Source organism: Felis catus, chromosome A3 (assembly GCF_018350175.1).
Source record: "Felis catus isolate Fca126 chromosome A3, F.catus_Fca126_mat1.0, whole genome shotgun sequence".
Taxonomy (NCBI): domain Eukaryota; kingdom Metazoa; phylum Chordata; class Mammalia; order Carnivora; family Felidae; genus Felis; species Felis catus.
In genome coordinates this window covers 35,766,502-35,776,252 of record NC_058370.1, presented here as the reverse complement: position 1 = coordinate 35,776,252, position 9,751 = coordinate 35,766,502, and the positions used below count along the sequence as shown (strand labels likewise).

General features: G+C 38.7%; 1 pseudogene; it reads left to right on the top strand.

Moving 5' to 3' along the window:
• The first annotated feature begins 1,218 nt into the window (after positions 1–1,218).
• On the top strand, positions 1,219–2,134 carry LOC101091275 (annotated as a pseudogene).
• The last annotated feature ends 7,617 nt before the right edge of the window (positions 2,135–9,751 follow it).

The window sequence follows — 9,751 nt, the reverse complement described above, 5'->3', positions numbered from 1 at the left end:
GTGCACACAGCTGTTGGAGGCAGAGCCAAGATTAGAAACACATCCCAAGAAATCTTTCCTTGGCACCATTCTCAGAAAAATGCAGAATTCATTCCTAGATGAAACTGGAAACTTTAACCAGAGCATTCTCAATGATGGACAGAGGGGAATACAACTTGAGAAGTGACTTTCTCAAGACCAAGCAGTTAGCTAATAGAAGAGTTGGGAACATGGTTTTCCTCGCTAGGTGGTAAAAATTACCTCCATCTTCCACTCTTCTCTAGGAATGTCTCAGTGGCATTGAGATCCTTTCATTAGTGCCTACCCTCTATTTTGTTTGAGCCCCATTTGAATTTGCAGTGTGGTTCTGCAACCAATCACCATCCTTCATCCACTTAGCTTCTCCCCTTCTGACTTCTTCCTTTTCAGTCAAAACCAATTTTATGGGGCTAACCACTGTGCTTTATGAAACCCATAGTAAAGTAAAAAATGAAAAAGGGAGGGAAGGGGAGGGAAAAAGGAAGGAAGAGGGAAGAATCAGTCTCTGGTAAAAATGGGGCCTTTGGAGAAGCTAGACAAGAGGCAGGAAAATTGGTTTGGTAGGTACAATTTTAATCCAAGAGACTCCATCCTGGCCCCCATCAGTGGTATAGATAGAAACTACAGAACTTAATACCTCATAGACGAAATGGATGAAGGAATGCAGATACCTAGGCCCTGCTACTTGAACTGTAGCCCCTGGATTAGCATTCACAGATCTGGTAGCTTGGTAGAGATGTAAACCCTTGGGCCCAGTCCAGACCTTCTGAATCAGAAACTGCGTTTTCACAACATTAAGATTAGGGAAGCACAGCCATGGGATGACTCTCAGCGTTCTGGTTTGGGTGACATGATGCATGGTGGTGTCATTTGCAGGATAGGGGCAGGTCTAAGGCAGGAGGATAGGCTGGAGAAACAAGCATGGCTAGCATTGAAATGAGACTATGACATGGCAGGAAGGCTTTTCTCTGGGCTGATGACAATAGGAACATGAGGCTTAGTGGGATTATCAACCACATTTTTACCTGGAATGCTGAAATGAGATGTGCACCTGTCTTCTCATTTGTAGCAATTACGTGGTGAACCGTGTGGATGCTCCCATCCTTCACCAGCAGCCTTTGTTAAATTTCAAGAATAACACTGGAGATTACTTGTTTTCTATCTCAGCCACAGTTGTCCCTGAGTATTGTCTAAATAAGGCCCAAGTGAGAATGGAAAAGACCAGGGTTGGCACACGTGCCTACTCCAGTGAAGGTATTTTGCCGTGAGCCCGCTCTCACCTCTTTATACAGTGTCCCCAGAACCATGGCCGAATACTCCTACTATGTGAAGTCCACCAAACTCGTGCTCAAGGGAACCAAGGCTAAGAGTAAGAAGAAAAAGAGCAGAGAGAAGAGAAAAAGAGAAGAAGATGAAGAAACTCAGCTTGATATTGTTGGAATCTGGTGGACAGTAACAAACTTTGGTGAAATTTCAGGAATCATAGAAATTGAAATGGATAAAGACACCTATATACACGCACTTGACAATGGACTTTTTACACTGGGAGCTCCACATAAAGAAGTTGATGAGGGCCCTAGCAGTTTACAGCTGTCAAATTGTCTGATTCCAGAATTGCCCTGAAATCTGGCTATGGAAAATACCTTGGTATTAATTCAGATGGACTTGTTGTGGGGCATTCAGATGCAATTGGACAAAGAGAACAGTGGGAACCAGTCTTTCAAGATGGGAAAATGGCCCTATTGGCCTCAAATAGCTGTTTTGTTAGATGCAACGAAGCAGGCAATATAGAATCAAAAAGTAAAACAGCAGGAGAAGAAAAAATGATAAAGATTAGATCCTGTGCTGAAAGAGAAACTAAGAAAAAAGATGATATGCCAGAAGAAGACAAAGGAAATGTTAAACAGTGTGAAATCAATTATGTAGAGAAATTTCAGAGCTTCCAAGACCACAAACTTAAAATAAGAAGACAGTAAAATTCTCAAAAAGGCCAGGAAGGATGGATTTTTGCATGAAACACTTCTGGACAGGAGAGCCAAATTGAAGGCTGATAGATACTGCAAATGACCAGAATTTTTGTTTCTGTCTCCTCCTATTGTTTTTTTCTGAATAAAATAATCAATGGAAAAAAAAAAAAAAGACCAGGGTTATGAAAGTCTTCAGGCTTTAGCAGATCTAGGCCAAGGTGAAGGTTGGGAGGACCCATGGCTCTGGATGTCAAAGATGAGTTTTCAGGTTAGTAGCTTGGAGCCCTGACCACACTAGAGAATCAACGTTATTGTTTTGTTTTTCTGAATACATGAGATCCTATCATCCATACAACTATATTAATTTGAAACATGTTCTTACCAAAACCCAACTAAAACAGCTTAGAATTAACTAACTTTCCTACATTGCTATTTTCTATTTCTGTTTTTCTTTTTGGTCATGTTCCTGGGAGATTTTCTAACCTTCCAGTATGTTTTTATAATTTGGCGGTCATAATTTTTTTAAATTCCCAAGGTCTCCTTTCTTTGCCCTGCCTGTTTCTTTTTCATAGTATTTATTCTACCATGAATGTACATTTTCATCTTCATCTAAGGGTGTGATGTTTTTCATTTTAAGTTTTTTTCTATTTCCCTCGCTTTATCTCTCCACTCTGGGTCCCCCTTTTTTTTCTATATATCTTTTCAGCTCCCCCCCACCCCGCTTTTCCCTTTCATCTTAGAGTGTTTCTTCAAATATCATTAACTTTTATTGAAGAGAGGCATTAAGAAGTAGTGTGTGGGTGGGGCTTTTGAAATGCCCCATTGCAGGTCTTGAATTATGGCCCACTGTTTTTTAACCTGAGCCTTTCATGTCTCCTTCTGATGTATTGGTGCCTCCAAATCCAGAACCTTCAGTGTTGCACAGAGTGGATCAGCTTCCTACTTGCTATTCTGCCCTCCCACCTACCTGAGTCAGCTGTCTCTTCACTGACCCTCCTCCAAATAGCAGGTGAGATTACTCACCTGAGAATATCTCCTCTCCTGGTCTCTATTCTTACGGGTTTAGTGTTTTTTAAAAAAATTTCTATACTTTATCTTAGTGAAGTTTCAGGAAGTGGAGGAGAGAAATGCATATGATCATGTTAAAATCAGAAGTTCTGGACTTTAATTTAAAAAAGCAAATGTAGAGAAGACATTGAAATAAATGAGGCTTATTGCCTCAAGGAGGGAAGAGTAGAGTGTGACAGCTCTTACCCTGGGGCTAATGAAATTCCACTTAAGATATAATTGTCTATGTCTGCATGTTACAAGTCATATTTATATTTTAAACCTGTTTGTATATATTTTTATAACTTTCATTATGAAAGTAAAAATCCTAGTTTATAGGGCACCTGGGTGGCTCAGTTGGCTAAGCGTCTGATTTCAGCTCAGGTCATGATCTCACAGTTCGTGAGTTTGGGCACTGCATCAGGCTCTGTGCTAACAGCTCAGAGCCCGGAGCCTATTTCGGATTCTGTGTCTCCCTCTTTCTCTGCCCCTCCCCCACTCGCACTCTGTCTCTCAAAAATAAATAAACATTTTTTTAAAAGTCTTAGTTCCAACAGATAGTTAAGGAATGCTGGCATCTTGGTAATACAGTTGCAAGAGAGACAGAGGAGAAATGGAAATCCAAATTACAGGGAGCACCAAGTTCAAGTGTGTTTCAAGCCACCATTTCCATTTGGAGGACTTCATGCAGGTGAGTGGGACATCACATTGTGAGATGTGCTATTTGCTATTCAGCAAATAGCATTATACATAATGGTCTGTGAACTAGCAAGGGCCTTTGGTTCTAGGGATCAGGCCTGACATAACCAGATCCTAATCCTACAACAGGTCACTTGGCAGTCTGGGACTGAAGGAGGGAGGCACAAGACACAAATACATAAGGCTGAGGTTTAGGGAAACTGGCTAGAAGAACCTGGTGCCGTGGGCTGGGACACCATAGAATGGGTGCTGGCGGAATTAGGGCAGGGCATTGGAGTGGCTGTGACTTGGAGGTTTCACTCCCTCCAGTACTCCCTCAATTCCAACCTCTCCCCAGAGTTCTCTTACCAGGTGTATCAGCTTTCTCACTTCCATCAATGAGGTGAAGTATGACATGCTTTCAGTTCCTTTCTTGAATCTTTCTTTCAGGTACAAGACATCAATGACTCCAGTTCTGAGGATCCCAAGATAAGACTTTTTTTATTGAGCATATGGGGTGCTAGAAACTAGCTCTCAAAATATAAGGACCCTTGAAACATGTAGAGAGATTATCATAGCTTGATGTTAAGGAAAATACAACTCTAACCACACAGCTAAAGCTGTAGCTTATTACTATTACTGTATTTCCAGCCAATCTAAATCATCCTCCGCTTTCAAATGATCGCTGGTTTTGAGTCAGAGACTAATTACCTCTTGGTAATTAGTGTGTTTCTGGACCTCCAAAGACCTAAAGTCCAGTCCTTCCAAAACATAATAATGTTGTCTATGGCTTTCTAGCTGACACCTCTGCCATGTCTGACATTTTAACTACTCACATCCCACACTTGATAGTTTAAATTGGCTTCCTCTCCAAGAAGAACAATGGTCCCCATACAAAATTTCATTCAGAAAGTTTTATTTCAGTAAATTAGTGTTTCTTTTTAATATTTAGATTTTTTAAGTTATGCAAAAAAAGCCAGAAGCAAACCTAATGTAAAGCATGTGACATCATGGCCATTTAGAAACCATACATTGTAGAAGAGGTAAGGCATAACTGTTGAGCCAAACACAGGCTCAATCACATACCACACTGAGAAGAGACTTTGGGTCCTGGGATGGAGGAAAGCAGAGGGGCAGGATATAATAAAGTTCCTCTCAGTGTTACATCACAGTTACTCCAGAGCAGCAAGGTCTTCTTGTGAGTTTATATTAAGGAGGGGAAAAAATCAATATAATCAAGGAAAGTGGTAACATATTATGCCCCTGGTAAAAAGCCAATTGCTTTGAATATGGTCTCCATGAAGAGTACATCTTGTGAATCATGATTACTACCATGTACTGGTAGTTTATATTTGCCATTTATAATCCTTAAATCACACCAGAGCATATGGACCACATTATTCCTTTTATATAAATGAAAATAAAAATTTATTAAAAGCTAAGTAAATGGCCCAAGGGAATCCATAATAAGTGGTAGAGTCAAAATTTGACCTCAAATTGTGACTCCAACTCCAGAGTTTACTTTCTAGCAATGAGCCACATTGCCTCTTTGAAGGATAACATGATGGCAGCTAATTGCATGAGCAACCATCCACCATCAACTCTTCTCTCAAAGATGCCTAAGATTTGCTTTCCTTTTCTTACTGCTCATTTATGTTAATATCAAACCCTGCCCTGTTCAAATAGGGATAACTACCAGTGCCACCCAAAAGTATTAAGAGTTTTGTTATGATTTTCCCTAAATGGAAAAAAAGGAAGGAAAAAAGAAAAAAAAATCTTATCTAAGTCAGTGCTAAATTTGTTGTCATTCAATTAAATTGAGTTAGACTTTCCCCCCTACCAACATACTGGGAGGAAGTGTAGTATATAAGATAAAACTGGACAGTTCTGGCACATAATCCCAGCTCAGCCAATTGCTAGCTAAACTGGCCTTAGGCAAAGCACTTAACTCCTCTGAGTTTTTATTTCCCCCTCTGTAAAAATATTATAATACCTTCAATCTCAGAGTGATGATGCCATGAGAATCAATGACCTGACCTAGGTAAAGGACTTAGAAAAGGAATGGTACATGTTATATACATAATAAATTGCTATGATTGGCCATTATAACTTTTTAGTGAGCTTAGTTTTTAATTCTGCTTTTTGCTGGGCAAAGGAAAATTGATCTTTTACTGTTAGTGGGCCTTAGTCTACGTATGTTGACATTTCCACTGAATTTTTAAAGGTCTTGAAAAATACCCTACCTTTTAGCAAAGCTAAATTAAATTTTAGCAAATTGTGACTTTCCACAATTTGTGACATCCTTCAATAACCCTGTAATATAGGCCAAAATAATAACATATTGTCAGTATGACATACGCTCAAGTACTAGTGACTGTGTTGTACTAGAGCATTTCAATTGTCTGTCTTCTACTTAAAACCGAAGGCTTTCAATTTCACAGGTAATTGTTGACTATTTACCATGTGAAAAGTCTCAGGCTACATATTTTGAATAACACAATCATGAACAAGATGGGGTTCCTGTTCTCAAGAAGCTTGAAATCTAGTGAGAGAAAAAGGCTAGGCTTGTATGATAAATTGCAGACATGATGTGCCCTGCAGTAGAGCTGTGTGTTGAGAGAAGCTCTAAGAACATGGCAAGAACATAGACTTACTCCAAAGGGAGACGATCATAAATCTTTTATTGATTGGATTGTGTTGGGCCTGAGCCTTGGAAAAATGGGTAGAGATTGCCCAGGTAGGATATTTAAGAAATAATTAGAATAGGGTTGATGTTTGGTACAAACTGGTAAACTTGTTTACAAGAAATTCAAATCTAATTGCTTGGCTGTTATATTTAGTTGATGTCCATTTAAGTTTTTAATAGCTCAAATAGCACATCTCAGGTACAGAGAACCAGTCTTTATCATGGTTACCTCTACAGTATTTAGGCGCACAGTGAATGTTTGGAATGAATACCTGTAGCTAAGAGTGTGCTTCAGTAATCTTGAGTGTCATTTATAACCAGTATCTAAAGTATCTATGCAAACTAGAGAGTGTTGAAACATTGGCAAGATTAATTGGTACCAGATCACAGACATATTCCAATTGCACCCTGAGAAATTTTTACTTCACTCCATAGCATAGGGTAATGTTGAAGTGGTTTTTGGAGGAAGAAATTACATGGGTATTGCTTATACTTCAAGAAGTTTGCTCTGGAAGCTATGAGAGGGTAAGTTGGATGCACAGAATCATGATTTGGGGGAACAGAGAGCAAGCCAATAGTAGGTCATTGCCACTTCCTAGAACAGAAATAATGAAGGCACAAATCACACCACAGGAATAGAAAGTGTAAGAGACAGACAGAAATATTCCCTCCAGAATTCAGCACCAGAATTAAGGGCCTTAAGTCACCAATGCCATCAATCTACTATTATGACTATTAATTTTTGAAGTTATTAGCAAGCAAATACTCTTCCAACTTCGTGAATATCCCAAAATAAGTATAATACAGAGCTTAATTCCCACCATGGGAGATAAAGAGGGCAATCATTCTCCTTCCTCACTCTCAAGCATCTAGGATATGATGATGTTATCTAATTTGGGACAGAGGAATGCTCCCATGCAGGCTTTTGAAAGACCCAGACCATTTGTCATGGCAGCTGTGGGACTGAGAGCTGGAAGTTCAATGAGAGCTGTCTAGTGGTCAACACTGATGTCCTAAGAGGAACCCCATGATGCAGCCTTGGCTGTGTTCCCAGCCACCTCGCTCCCTTTGATTACTGTTCATTTTAGATAATTGGTCCTCTAGAACTTTTTTTTGATTCCAAAAGCTAACAAATATATTTCCAAACATTCTTTTTTTTTTTTTTTTTTTGGTTTCTATTAGTTGATTTTGTTGGTTTCCACCACAGAGTTTGTGTTCTGCCATCCCAAGTCTCACATAAGGCTGCCTACAGTCCTGCCCTGTCAAACACTGTCAGGGCTACAAGCTCTTGGGTAAAGCAGCTATTTCTCCAGAGCAGCTGATGTCAGATAGGGAAGAAGCATCATCATCATATAATTAATTAAATGTCCACTTACATATTTACCTTAGTCAATTTTCATTTTGAAATCATGGCCTACTAATTGTGAAAATTAGTAAAGGGAAACCTCATTTAAAATGAAGTCTGGAAGCCAGAAGGGGGAGCTCTCATGCCATACCACTGAAGATCAATCACAGGAAAAATTGTCAATTTACAGACCCCAACAGAATCCTCAATAGGAAAGAATCATCAATGATAGGCCCCAACAGGGAAAAATGTACATTGCATCTCCTACAAGAAGCCAACTACCACAGCAACTCAGGACTTGCCTATGGTTTTGCTATAGGTTGTATGTTCCAAATTGTAATGTTCTGCTATTCCCAAATAAACCCATTTTTTGCTGGTAAAATAACAGTTTTATTTTTAAGGTTCTCATAACTCAAAGGAATCTCCCAAAGGAGGATTACATATATTGATTGTTCATTTAACAAACATTTATTGAGTTCTTGCTATGGACTAAATTTCTTAGGTCTTGTGATTAAATAAGACAAATAAGATATCATCCCTTCTTTTCAGGAGCTCATAACCTCTGTAAGAAAATTAGATTAAACAGGTAACGGTGGGACCTTTCCTAAGTGCCAAGATAGCACTGACCTCAGAGAATTCAGAATGTCATAGGAAAGGTAACCTTTCCACAGGGTCTAGAAGGATGAGTTATACATTTTCAGATGTTAGTATACTTACAGTGATGAGCACTGAGTTATATATAGCATTGTTGAATCACTATATTGTGCACCTGAAACTATATAACACTGTATGGTAATTATACTGGAGTTAAAAAAAAAAAAAAAAGAAACTTTCAGATGTATAAGAGATAGTGTAAATATTCATGAGTTTAAGGAAATACTTTAGAAGAAATAAGCTTTTGAGTCATACATGTGGCCATTCACTATTTGCTCATTGGTTTTAAATTTCAGTTTCCTGACCTCCAAGTTAGTGATTCCTAGAGAAATTCTTCGTTTAAGCAGGATTAAATGAGAAAGCACAGGGAGAGGTGCCTGAGATGATACAGACATGCACCGAATATTAATTTCCTTTGTCATTTATTTATTTATTTATTTATTTATTTATTTAAATTTACATCCAAGTTAGCATATATTGCAATAATGACTCAGGAGTAGAATCCAGTGATTCATTCCCTACATATAACAGCCAGCGCTCATCCCAACAAGTGTCTTCCTTAATGCCCCTTGCCCATTTAGCCCTTATCCTTACCCACAACCCCTCCAGCAACCCTCAGTTTGTTCTCTATATTTATGAATCTCTTATGTTTTGTCCCTCTCCCTGTTTTTATATTATTTTTGCTTCCCTTCCCTTCTGTTCATCTGTTTTGTATTTTAAATTCCACATGAGTGAATTCATATATTTGTCTTGCTCTTACTAATTTTGCTTAGCACAGTACACTCTAGTTCCATCCACATTGTTGCAATATTAAGATTTCATTCTTTTTGATTGCTGAGTAATATTCCATTGCTGAGTAATATATACACCACATCTCCTTTATCCATTCATCAGTTGATAGACATTTGGGCTCTTTCCATACTTTGGCTATTGTCAATAGCACTGCTATAAACATTGGGGTGCATGTGCCCCTTTGAAGCAGCACACCTGTACCCCTTGGATAAATACCTAGTAGAGTAATTACTGGGTCACAGTGTAGTTCTATTTTTAATTTTTTGAGGAACATCCATACTGTTTTCCATAGTGGCTGATCCAGTTCGCATTCCCACCATACAAAGGAGTTTCCTTTTCTCTGCATCCTCACTACCATCTGTCATTGCCTCAATTGTTAATGTTAGCCATTCTGTCTGGTATGAGGTGGTATCTCATTGTGGTTTTAATTTCTATTTCCCTGATGATGAGTAATGTTGAGCCCCTTCTCATGTATCTGTTAGCCATTTGGATATCTTCTTTGGAAAATTGTGTATATAAAAGTGTCTTTTGCCCATTTCTTCACTGGATTATTTGGTTTTTGGG